The following is a 13230-nucleotide window of genomic DNA, read 5'->3' as shown; positions in this document are numbered from 1 at the left end:
AGAATCCATATCACTAGTGTAAGCATTTTTGTTACTCCTTAGTGTGTGCTACCATAGGTATTGTACAAGTGCTGATGTGGAAACTTTTCAGTGTACGATATCTCGTAAACTAATCGCACTAGGATCCTGCAATAAACACCACTGACATTTTAATTTAACCTACTTTTAGTTTTTTAATGTCAATAAGCATTGTTCCATTATAAAAGTGTATGTTTGCACAAAAATACACATTCTAGGTATTATTACAATCTGTTTATTGGCTGATAATACGAGCCCCTGTCTACCAATCCATTCTGTGAAAACCGTACATCAGTAGCACTTTCCATTTCCGCAATGTTCGCGGTGCAAGTTTTAGGTGATTCACCCTGTTTATCGTGAAAAGTAATGGTCCTATACCACTCCGTTGCCGTATATCTGTAGATTTCTCTCCGCTGAATCTGACATGCTGTGTTCTGTTTGCTAGAATTCAACCCAATCACACAGCTGGTCTAATATTCTGTACGCTCGTATTTTGTTCCTTTTTGGTGGCAGTGCGGAACTGTAGCGAACGTCTTCCGGAAGCCAAGAAACGCGGCATCTGGCTGGGCACCGGTATCTGCTGCTTTCTGGGTCTCGTGTCAAACAAGACCTGTAACGTGAATTATGTTCTTTTGTTCTTAGTCTGTATTTCTATGATATGTCCAATATCCTAGTAGACAAGATTAATGGACAAATAAAACTACTACCACCACCCCTAGTACTACTATTGCTACTTATTTACTATTTTCCGCTTCGGTGTAATGATATTTGCGAAATGCAGGGTACGCGCCACTTCCTTCACTTCCTTACACTGAATTTTGTTCTGTTTTGTTTTTGTTTGGATCAGAACCAAGCAAGGTATCTCACGTTACTGAAACAACCATGAATTGAAATGCCTAAGTTTGTTTTAGTGGGCCACGACAGAGATATAGAGTCCCAGAGAGCAGGTCACGCTGAACGCCGTTACTCCGTGGAGTCTCGCCTTGCCCTTTGACGTCGTCAGCGGCAAATATTCCATTGGGGGGCGTCGCCTCTGGCAGATAACGGCCTGCCACAGCACTTGATAACATTTGCTTTTGAGAAACACGCAAGGGCTCCCCGGCAGAAGTCGTGACCTGTGCCCCTATCACTCTGTCGGCTGACAAAACAGGCCCTTCCGTATATGGGGAACACTTTCAGTACGAGCGGGACTATCGCCTTCTCTCAATTTATGTACCTGGTTATGAGTCACAGTCGCGCAATGGTGAAACTCTATAGCGGCAGCAGCAGGACGCATATCCATCGTCGAACGCAATTCGTTTATAAGCGAAGAGCGTTTGTTATATATTGACGACGTGATACGCAAACGGGTGCATTGACAAGCAGCCTCGGAGATCGTAACAGGTCAGTGTGTAATGTGAGAGTGGTGGCGTGAGGCCTTCTACTGATAGTGACAATTTATGTAGGATTAGCAATACACCGTAAACCACAACATACTTTATCGTGGTCAGCTGAGTGGGCTAAACATTTGCTCATATCTCAGGCCACGTAAGCTCCGAATTCGCCACTCTGAGTACCTCGTTGCAGGAGTAAAATGCACCAAGCAAGGTGGGGCAGCAGTTAAGAAAATGTTTTCCAGTGTTTTATGACCCATTGACGGTTTTCCTGGGTCCCTTGGTAGTAACTATGCGGCAGTGGCTTCTGTAGTCCATAAATAGACTGTTTTGCAAGACATATGTGCTCATGTGTCACTTTTTTAACATGAATTATTTGAGACGATTACAATGGTCTAAGCCTCATTGAACATTTCAGTTCACCCAGCTGATGGCGGGCTCGATCCAATTGAGCTGCTCACTGATTCCAACCCCTCGCACCTGTTCACGACAGTCGGAGATCAAGTGCTTCGAGAGCTCCTCTCTCAAACGTCCTGTTTGATGCTGTTAGTCGGCCAGCACAAGGTCACCGAGGCGTCGCCGTCATGCGCCACGCCCACGGGTTCCATTCGCCGAGGCGGCGGGGGCGTCTCTTTAAGGGGGGTGGGGGGACATTCACGAAAAACACACAGTGTTTAAAAGATGCACCAAATCCACAATGTTCAAGATACGGCAATGAAATTTTTCACCATGCTTCGTGTGAAATTAACATTTTCTGTTAAGTTCATTGGATTACATGAATTTAACATTTTTATGGAATTTAAAAATTTTAGTTTCAAAAATTTTTATATGCACACTTTTCTCAGAAACCATTCAAGAGAATCTACTAAATTTCGATATAATGTCTCTGCAGGTAGCAAGCTTCTCTCATGAGGTTTTTTTTTTTTTAATATATCGAATAGGAGAATTTTAATAGTTTTTAATTAATATTCTGTAAGTATAATGTAAAATTCATGAAAAATTACAAGCACTTTGTCTCATATTTCAGCTTACATTCAGAATTTCGAATTTACTCTCGAGACATTTTGCACAAAATTTCGTAATTCTAGCCTTCATAGATTCTGAGAAAAAGGTACATAAATTTAAAAAAAACGTAATTGTCAGGAAATAGAATTTAAAGTTCAACCTAACGATCTTTCTTACATCACCTCTTCAGAAGGCCCTATATTTGTACCCAGGGGCCTCTTTCCTGTTTCCTGTCATCTTTCTTTTACCTGGTCTTCGACTGACTTTTCAGCTGCAGAGAGGCGCTACAAATCTATTTTTCTCAAGATGTCTTGAGTGAAATTTCCTATCTTAGAGCCCGTTCTCTCTAAGACTTTTATCCTCCCTACGTTCCCATCATAAAATACAAAACCAGCATGCAATTCTGACAACTGTAACAGATGAAATTATGTCAAAACAAGAAAGTCTTCTTCAGAAACAAAGCAGCTGCTTCGCTATTGTTTTTTAAGATACGAAACAGTCACATATGATCTATATAACCAAGGAGTACATTTAACAGCCTTCTAGATGTATCCCGAGCGAGTTTGCTTGAAAGTAATCCACGGAATCGCTGTCCATCGAGCTCGTAATGACGTGTTGCTTCAAAAAGTAGCCGTGGCAGGAAGGTGGCGTTACACATTTCATTATTTTTCAGGCAATTCGAATGCAATTACATCATTGAAACTTTGGAAACTTATTGTCTATGAGTTCCACAAATAAATAAAAATAAACGTAAAATTGACATTTTCGGTCAGTATCACGAACGTCCCTTAAGGCGCTTAAGCCCATAAGGCCTTCTTCATTAATCGATTTGGTCACGCGGACAATCTGGTAAAAAGAAGACAAACGATTGCCAGTAGACGTGGTCCAGGTGGCTGGTAAGAAACGAGAGCAGGACGCGTGGGATATGATGGTCGTAACACTGGACGAGGCGATTTTGCTGAAAGAAGAACCAACTGATACCGCTCAAGTCGCTCACGATAGCACTGTCGCGTAATAACTGGTGTTCGTCAACAGGCTTCCCTCACTGACATTTGACGTTTGACTAGAAAAAAATCAGAGTTATTATTTTGTAGTTCGTTATTGCAGACAACTTGAATTATTTGTTTTGCTGTTTATAAGCTGTGTAGGCATGTGTCAGTTCTTTAATTAAATGGGACAAACAGAACGGGACTCGTCTGACAAGTGTAAAATGTCTTCGGTCATCACAATAATAAGGTTCAAATGGCTCTGAGCACTATGGGACTCAACTGCTGTGGTCATCAGTCCCCTAGAACTTAGAACTACTTAAACCTAACCAACCTAAGGACATCACACACATCCATGCCCGAGGCAGGATTCGAACCTGCGACCGTAGCAGTCGCACGGTTCCAGACTGCGCGCCTAGGACCGCGAGACCACCGCGGCCGGCATCACAATTACCTAACCTAAACAACACCTTCCTTTTAATATGAGAGAATAAAAACAAATGTGTCGATAAGATTCAGGGATCAAATGATGTAATGTTTGGCAAACACAAGCCTTCGATTCATTACATAGACAGCGAAAACCACACAATCATTTGATTAGTTTCTAGTTACTGTAAAAAATTATGTTTAATCTAAAACTCACTTACAGAATTTTTCTAACGATTTCAATTAGTTAACATGTAAAACCCACATTCGAAAGGTAAACGTCCCCTCCTGTAGATGGCGAACTCGTTAGGCATATAACGTTCAAAATTACAGTACCCTGTCCCTCAGAACATCGTTTTTTAGGTAGATCGCTTCGAGTGAATGCTTGAGCGGCGCCAAGGCCGACGACTTCTTTCATACTTGTCAAAGCGACAAGTGTGCACAATATAGTGACATTGATGAAAACAGGACAGTAAATTCTAACCTGTCTTCAGTTTTCTAGTCGGGTGTTAGGAAGTGGGGAGGTAAAATGGTTTCTTTACGATTATAGTTCACTTAGAAAGAAATTATGCAAAAGACCCTCCTCGGCCTATAACTTTTTCTTTCTTATTTGTGTTCTGCCTTCTGGCAACGGAAAAGACACCTGAGATGAAACTGTTTAAAAGATGCTGATCAGTCGTACTGAGCGGAAATGGCAAAAGCTACAACCACATACATAACACTCTAAAAAGGAAATGTAAAAAGCCTATTCAATCAGAATTTGTACGATAACGCAGTAGTTACCAGTAATGGCAGTTTGTTAGTGAATGTGATGGAGAGAAAATCTTGTTGACGTATAGGTCATTCGAGACGGAGCACTAGTTTAGTTGTAGTATAATGGAGACAGGAATCAGCTCTACTCTTTTCAAAATAATTGTACAGAAGGAAACAGAAATACAGTGAACACCAAGGACAGAAAGACTGCATGGCGATTTAAAGTGCGCTCATTCGGAATACTTCGCGCAGTCCTAATGTAGGTGACCGCAGGATCACTTTAACTATGTGTATGACGTATTCAGTGTGTGTAGCGTGACATATTTGGGTTTTTTGCGGATAAATATCGAAATTAATAAAAGTGAGGACGTGGTACATTATTCTCACACCCATACTATTGACTTAGCGAGTATATCAACAGATGTTGAACTTAATGTTGTCGTTCGATTGACGGATCTATGCTCTGACTCTACGTGTTAATAGAACTGCAGAGAGAGGTTTACTATTTAATAACAGCAAGTTTCAGATGTCCAGATGTTCGTGATGAGATCATCTTGCTACATAATTTATCTTTGTGGTAATTTCTACCACTACCAGTTTCAAAGCACTTATTTCGTGATCGAGTGTTATCGTTACTTAGGCAACAATGACATGGCTATAATATATTGGAGCATATTGCACAACATCGTAAATCACCTTGATTTGAGAATAGTTTTGTTCAAACGGCTTTTTCAGGTAATAGTGTGACGTGTGTTTCGTGCAAAACGATAAACTGGAATAGTGTCCCACCATAAATTCTGAGTTTGGAACTGTTTAGGCCCAACAGAAATACATCCACAATTACTGAAGGTTTATGATTGTTTTTCATTTGCAACAATTAAGAAATGGGCGACAAAATAAAGATATGTTTTCACTTATCTTGAAGATGACGCCTGTCAAGAGCACCAAAAAACAGCAAATATACTTTAAACGACTAGAAAATGCATAACACGAGTTTGGAAAAAGGCGTAAGATATAGTTAACAAAGAAGTCATATAATATCAACATAAAGAAGGGTGTGGAAAAGTTTACATGAAGAAGTAACCGTGAGAAACATTTGCACAAATTGGGTGCCGCATTTGATGAGCGCAGATCAAAAGCAGATCTGAAAATCAGTTTTTCAGCAATACGAGGAGACTTCAAAACGCGTGAGTCACACATGCCGCCCCACGCTGACACCACCGGCCAATAGAAGTGCGCATTGTCGGAGGGGAAGACATGGGCCATGTTTCCTGCAAACAGTTCTGTTGAGGTACAGAAAGCAGGGTAATCACAGTGTGAGAATGAAATGAAGCTGCAACTGAAAACGTACTCCACTGTTGAAGCACGCTGGACAGTACGATTCTTGTGGGCAGTACGTGTAGTTTGCACACAGAGTCGCCGTGAACTTGTGGCGATATATGAATCTAATGCAGTTTTGCTTCCATAACTAGTGAAACAATGCCAGCAATTCGACCAAGGCCGCACAGACGAAGGTAATGCTGACCGGGAAGGAAGGCCACTGACGTCGACCACAGGCGACAGTGTCCAGGCTGTCGAACTGATTTAAAGTAATCGCAGATTTCCCGACGGTCAGGGTTTACACAAAGCGGTTCTCGAATGGTTTCGTGACCAAGGAGCCGATTTGAATCGTCGAGAAATTGAATGATTAGTTGAACGCTCCGATCACTCTCGACTGTGTTGAAAAATACTGTCATGCATCTGTGTCACTTTCAAGTGTAGTACGGCATTCAATAAAAGTTACTTGGTCTGTCATAATGGCAATGTGCCCTCATCGTAGAATAGTTGTAAAAAAAACGCAGTTGATATTTGTGTGCGGGTTTCCTTACTGCAAATTAGGTGCGATATCATGAAGGAAACATCAGTCCAAAAGAGTGTGCGGGCAGTGGCCCTACACAAAAAAAGAAACAATGTTAATTTGATCTGTCTTAACCGTTTGGGCAGTATTTTAAGGAGGCACTTTGACGTCAATAATTATGTGTAACCGTGGTTCTTATAAAAGTATCACCTGCCAGGTTAGCCGACAGCACTAACGCGCTGCTTCCTGGATTCGGGTAGGCGCACCGGCCCCGGATCGAATCCGCCTGGTGGATTACCGACGTCGGTCGGTGTGCCGGCCAGCCTGGATGTGGTTTTTAGGCGGTTTTCCACATCCCGCTAGGTGAATGCCGGGCTGGTATCCACGTTCCGCCTCATTTACACGACTCGCAGACATCTGAACACGTTCGCATTATTCCATGATTTACACCAGATGCAGGCAGCAGGGGTAAACTACTTCTGTCCGGGGAGTACAGAGTGGCGGCAGGAATGGCATCCGGCCACCCCTTTCCACTAACCTTGACAAATACATTCCTAACAATGCTGACTCTGCGTCAGCACGGGACATAGCACCAGTGAAAGAAAGAAAGTGGTTCTTATAAAAGGATCACAGAATTCTGTGATCGAAAATGACAGAAATTTATTCAGGTAGCAGTTAATCTTGGAGATGATGGCGATCTTTAAATATTTACAAACTGTGGGGCACCACCCACACAAAATTTGGTACTATGCGCGTTCTTTGGACCAAATATATGAAAAAATTAGATTCGTGACAAAAAAATTGAAGCTCGCAGAAGGGAAGGAGAGAACGAAATGAAATATCACTGGTTGAGAAGTTATGTGATGTTGTTGCAGTAATTACAAAATCCAGTAAGGTTGAGAAAGAACTTGGCAGTTCGAGCCCATTTACTAATATGACGTTGCGCCTCCTCTGGCGTGAACATACCCACTGATTCGATTGACAAGGCTGTCATAAACCCGTTGTGTCCTCCTCTCCTGAGACAAGCTGGCACCCAAGTGTTGCAACGGGTCCTTGACATCCAGGCTACTGGCTCTGGGACAGACTTGTTGTCGGAGCTGATCCCAGGTGACTGATTTTTGGATCTTGCTGGACACAGGAGTGCCTCATCATCAAGTAGGCGGTTCATAGAGACATCTGCCCTCTGTGGATAAGTGCTGTCTTGTTGAAAAATGTTACCCAAAATGCTGTCACACGAGAGGTGACACATTAAGATTCAAACTGTTTGGGAGGAACTGTTGTGCCATCAGGGATCTCTCAGTCACTACCAGCCATTATACAGAGTCACACAAGATGTGTCCCCACACACCTATGTTCCAAGACATTGGAACCTTTGGACCACTCACCAGGTCGCCACCATACTCACCGATGATGATCATCCCGATAGTGCAGAGCTAAGATTCGTCACAGTGCGACGCCATTCACCAACAATCCATACTTACTGGTCATGGCACCACCCCAAACGCAGCCGTTTGTGTTGTGGTGCTAACAGCAGCCAACACATCGGGTGGTAATTTTCTAGTCCGATTGCTGTTAGTCCTCAATCAATGGTGTGGGGTGACATGGAGTGTTGCAAAGAGTCTATTACTTTTTCTCCGATGGCAAGCCCAGATGTGTAGAGGTTACATTGTGATTGGTGTACAAAATGGCCATCCCCTCTTGTAGTCAGACATGGTTGACTGGAATCTTGACAACGAGTGTACCTGACCTCGTGTTCCAATTCAGTCCAACTCTGCCCAAAAGTCACATCCGAATGCCCTGAAAATCTGGATACTTCATGATTTGACCAGTTGACAGAATGGAAATGGAAATGAGCGTTTGGCGTCAGTGGCCCGGAGGCCCCTTACGGGGCAGGTCCGGCCGCCTTGGTGCAGGTCTTATTACATTCGACGCCACATTGGTCGACCTGGGCGTCGCGTGGGGATGAAATGATGATGGAGACAGCACAGCACCCAGTCCCTGAGCGGAGAAAATCCCCGACCCAGCCGGGAATCGAACCTGGGCCCGTAGGACGGTAGTCCCTCACGCTGACCACTCAGCTATTGGGGTGGACAGTTGACCGAATAAAAACCCATTCAAAGGCTGTCAGGTGACGATAACGCAGTCTCACGCGATTACTCGATCTCTGTGTTCTTCACTGTGATCACTCAATATCTGAAGCTGTTCGAGCCCATACCCTACCATGCCTGGTAACGACACACTAAACACACATTGGTGGTCGTTCTATTTGTTGCAGAGAATAGTAGCTCCAGTCATTAACTTACCCATCCAAGTTACAGTGGCACTTGATCATGTCTTTAATGTGCTTCACTTTTTTGTCACCATGTGTATATGAGATTAGACGTGGACTGCAGAACATTTGGCAATTTGTGACTTCCACCAGCTCCAGAGGCCAATGAGGTTGATGATTAAATAACGTTTTGAGCCCAGTGAAGCATTATGGTGGACGTAACTGAATGTTTGAAAGACGTACGAGAACCAAATTTCGGTAGTGGAATCCACTCACTGGAAAATAAATCTTTCTATAAATTGCGTTGTCACGAAAGAGTAGTAGTCGACATAAACACATTGTAAGAAAAAAGATCTGCACCACTAAGGAATAAAGCAAGTGGGACGGAAATCGGTATATGTAATGTACATGTACAGACAAACAAAGGATTACAATTTCAGAAAAAATTGGATGATTTATTCACGAGAACGAGCTTCATAAATTAAGTCAATAACGCGTTGGTCCACTTCTGGCCCTTATGTAAGCACTTATTCCTCCTGAGGGATATCGTGCCAAATTCTTCCGACTGGAGCTTTATGTCGTCAAATTCCCGAGATTTTTAGAGACCACTGCCCATAATGCGAGAAACGTTCACAGTTCGGGAGAGATCAGGCGACCTTGCTGGTCAAGGTATGGATTGGGAAGCATGGAGACAAGTAGTTTCTGCTCTAGCAGTTTGTGGGCGGGTATTATCTAGCTGAAATGTGAGCCCAGGATGGAAAGCCATAAAGGGAAACAAAGTGGGTTGTAGAATATAGCGGACGTACCGCTGTGCTGTAAGGGATGACAATCGAAGAGGGCCTGCCGTGAAAAGATATGACACCTTAGGCCATCACTGCTGGTTGTCGGTCCCTATGGCGGGCGATAGTCAGGTTCGTATTCCAGCGCTATCTGGGGCAACTCCAGACACGTCTTCGGCCTAAACCCTCACTGACTGTAGCAGAATTATCTTCAGTGATGAGTCTGGCATAGAAAGCGAGCATGACCAGCTAAGACATCTCTGGAGACTCACGGGACAGCGGTGGGATATCAAGGACCAACCAAAGGAGATTGACTGCGGTGCTACATCATTTCATAGCAGGATCAGTTTGCTTGTCATGAACGGCAGACTTACGCTACAGCAGTACATCAACGATATTCTGGATCCCATCATGTTTCACTTGACGGCAAGCCATCCAGGGCTTACATTTCCGCTAGGTTGGTTCAAATGACTCTGAGCACTGTGGGACTTAACATCCGTGGTCATCAGTCCCCTAGGACTTAGAACTACTTAAACCTAACTAACCTAAGGACATCACACACATCAATGCCCGGGGCAGGATTCGAACCTGCGACCGTAGCGGTCGCGCGGTTCCAGACTGAATTTCCGTTAGGTAATGCCAGCTCACAACACGGGAAGAGTTTCTAGTACTTGTGTTTGTGCTTGTTAAACCCTACCCTGGCCAGTATGGTCGCCGAATCTCTTCCCAATTGAGAACATTTGAGGTATTGTGGACAGGGGATTTTGGCGATCTAAAATGCCAGATGGACAGACTTTGGCACAGCATCGCTGAGCAGGACGCCAACGACTCTGTCGATCAGTCACAAGCTGAATAATTGGTTGCATAAGGGCCAGAGGCGGACCAATGGGTAATTGACTTGTTAAATTTGTGAAGCTCTTTCTCTTGGATAAATCGTCGATTTTTTTCTGAAATTGTGATCATTTTCTTGTCTGTGAATGTACGTAAGATCTACCTATTTCCGTCTCATTCGGACAATTCTTTCGTGGAGCGACGTTTTTATGTCTTAGAGAGTAATATTGGCTGAGAAGTGCGCTGGAAACGTTTGTCCATTCCCCGGTAGCAGGAAGAGGCGATGAGCTGTACTCACCTTCTCACACGGTGACCTGCGACCTTTCCCCTGGTGATGGCAGTGTGTCGTGGCAAGCCCTAGAGCGCCCAGATGGGCTGTCGACTGGTTGGTTTGGACGGTGTCGGTAGAAAGAGACAGAGAGGGAGGGAGAGAGAGGCGTGAGGCCTGTGTGGCGTGGAGCCGGCAGACGGCCCGGCAACAGCCGCACGTGAGCCGAGCTGAGGGCCGGCCGGGTCGCGCTATCTGCTCTGCTGGGGGGCCTCAGGAACGCCTCGCTGCGGTCGCTGTTACCGGGTTGGTGAGGAGAGGAGAGGAGGGCAGCGGGACGGGGGCAGGGCAGGGCTGACGCAAGGCGCGCCACCAGCCCAGGGCGGGCGCGGCCCACTTCTGGCACCGAGCCATCGCCGCCTGACCCCGCGGTGGTCGCTGCTCTGACGACCGTCTCCACCGTGTTTGCGTGTGCCGGCAGGGATTGTGCAAATCAGTTTTGCAGAGTAGGAAACATCTCCATGGGGATATCAGCCTAAGATGTTCACACTCACTGTCACAAGTCAGGGCACGGATACCCATTATTTCACAGGGCTCCCTCCAGTTGACGTGGACCGCGTCTCAGTGGCGCAACGACACCAGATGTACTGAGTCACGCCATTTCGCTATCTCTGAGTACCGTCTCGTTATTACGCTATCTGACCACAAGGATTCAAACACGTCAGTGGAATGCGGATCTGACCACTAGATGTCGCGATTGGTGGAGGCACCAATATACAAGGAAGTGGAGAATATCGCGCTGTCAGTAGAGAAACAGTATGGGTTACTCAGGAGAGCTCAGTGACTTCTAACTAGGACTAGTCATTGGATGTTACAAAAATTAGATGTTCAAATGTGTGTGAAATCTTATGGGACTTAACTGCTAAGGTCATCATTCCCTAGGCTTACACACTACTGAATCTAAGTTATCCTAAGGACAAACACACACACCCATGCCCGAGGGAGGACTCGAACCTCTGCCGGGATCAGCTGCACAGGCCATGACTGCAGCGCTTTAGACCACTCGGCTATTCCCACGCGGCCATTGGATGTTACCTGACAAGGGAACCTCCACATCACCCCCCCCCCCCCCCCCCTCAGATTTAGCTATAAGTTGACACAGTGGATAGGCCTTGAAAAACTGAACACAAATCAATCGAGGAAACAGGAAGAAGTGGAACTATGAAAAAAATAAGCAAAATATACAAACTGAGTAGTTCATGCCCAAGATAAGCAACATCAAGGGGTGTCTGAGCTCAGGAGCGCCGTGGTCCCGTGGTTAGGGTGAGCAGCTGCGGAACGTGAGGTCGTTGGTTCAAGTCTTCCCTCAGGCGAAAAGTTTACTTTCTTTATTTTCGCAAAGTTCTGATCTGTCCGTTCGTTCATTGACGTCTCTGTTCACTGTAATAAGTTTAGTTTCTGTGTTTTGCGACAGCACCGCAAAACCCTGCGATTAGTAGACGAAACGACGTGCGTCTCCAATGGGAACCGAAAACATTTGATCACAAGGTCATAGGTCAACCGATTCCTCCGCAGGAAAACACGTCTGATATATTCCATACGACACTGGTGACGGCATGTGCGTCACATGACAGGAATATGCTGTCTACCCACCTAACTTGTACACTTGGCGAATGGGTAAAAAAATTCTTCTCCCTTGCCCGATTTAGGTTTTCTTGTGGATGTGATAGTAGTCTGAAAATAAAAAAACTAAACTTTTCATTCTGCTCACGCTAACCACGGGACCACGGCGCTCCTGAGCTGATACAACCCTTCATGTTACCTATCTTGCGCATGGACTACTCAGTTTGTATATTTTGCTTATTTTTTTCATAGTTCCGCACAACTTCTTCCTGTTTTCCCGATTGACCTGTGTTCAGTTTTTCAAGGCCTATCCACTGTGCCAACTTATAGCTAAATCTGAGGGGGGTGCGATGGGGAGGTTCCCTTGTGAGTAACAACTCCATCAGGTACACTTCAACCAAGTCTACTGCTGATGATCTGATTCTGAAGTAAAAAACGGAAAGAAACAACTGCTGCCAAACCAAGAACAAGCAAACTCGATACACTGAAGAACAGGGGCCGTAGAGCTCTATGGCAAGGGGGGAGGGGGTAAATGTTGAGCTACAAAGTGCTGCTAGCAGTCCAGTTATCATAATGACTGTTGGTAGGGATTTAAAAGGAATGGGGTACGACGGTCGAGCAGTTCCTGATAAAGCCACACATTTCTGCAGTCAATGCTAAGCGACGCTCTAAGTGGAATAAAGGGCGTTGTCATCAATAGGTGGGTGATTGGAAACAGTTGTTTGGAGTGGTGAATCAACCTATGTCCTGTGACAATCCAGTGGAAGGGTTTGGGTTAGCCGAATGTCTGGAGTACGTCATCTGACAGCATACGTAAAGCCAACACTGAAGTACATAGGAGGAACTGTTACAGCATGGGGCTGTTTCTCGTGTTCTGGGCATGGTGCCCTAATTGTCCTAAGGAAACGGTAAGCGCGAAAGCACGTGATACATTGTACTGCATTGTGCACAGCATACAGTTCGGAGACGGTCACTGCTTATATGACGACGACAATAGGCCATGTAATAAAGCAGCAATTATGAGGCATTAGAATGAGATTTTCACTCTGCGGCGGAGTGTGC

General features: G+C 44.9%; 1 protein-coding gene across 1 annotated transcript in view; it reads right to left on the bottom strand.

Annotated features, from left to right (window-relative positions):
* The window catches only part of LOC126334600 (mitochondrial glycine transporter-like), a 112546-nt gene extending 101875 nt beyond the window's left edge, over positions 1-10671 (bottom strand). The window contains exon 1 of the mRNA XM_049996995.1: positions 10576-10671. The gene's annotated coding sequence lies outside the window, so the exon portion shown is untranslated. The remainder of the gene's footprint in view (positions 1-10575) is intronic.
* Positions 10672-13230: the final 2559 nt, after the last annotated feature.

Source organism: Schistocerca gregaria, chromosome 2 (genome assembly GCF_023897955.1).
Source record: "Schistocerca gregaria isolate iqSchGreg1 chromosome 2, iqSchGreg1.2, whole genome shotgun sequence".
NCBI lineage: Eukaryota > Metazoa > Arthropoda > Insecta > Orthoptera > Acrididae > Schistocerca > Schistocerca gregaria.
This window is presented reverse-complemented; position numbering and strand designations above follow the sequence as displayed.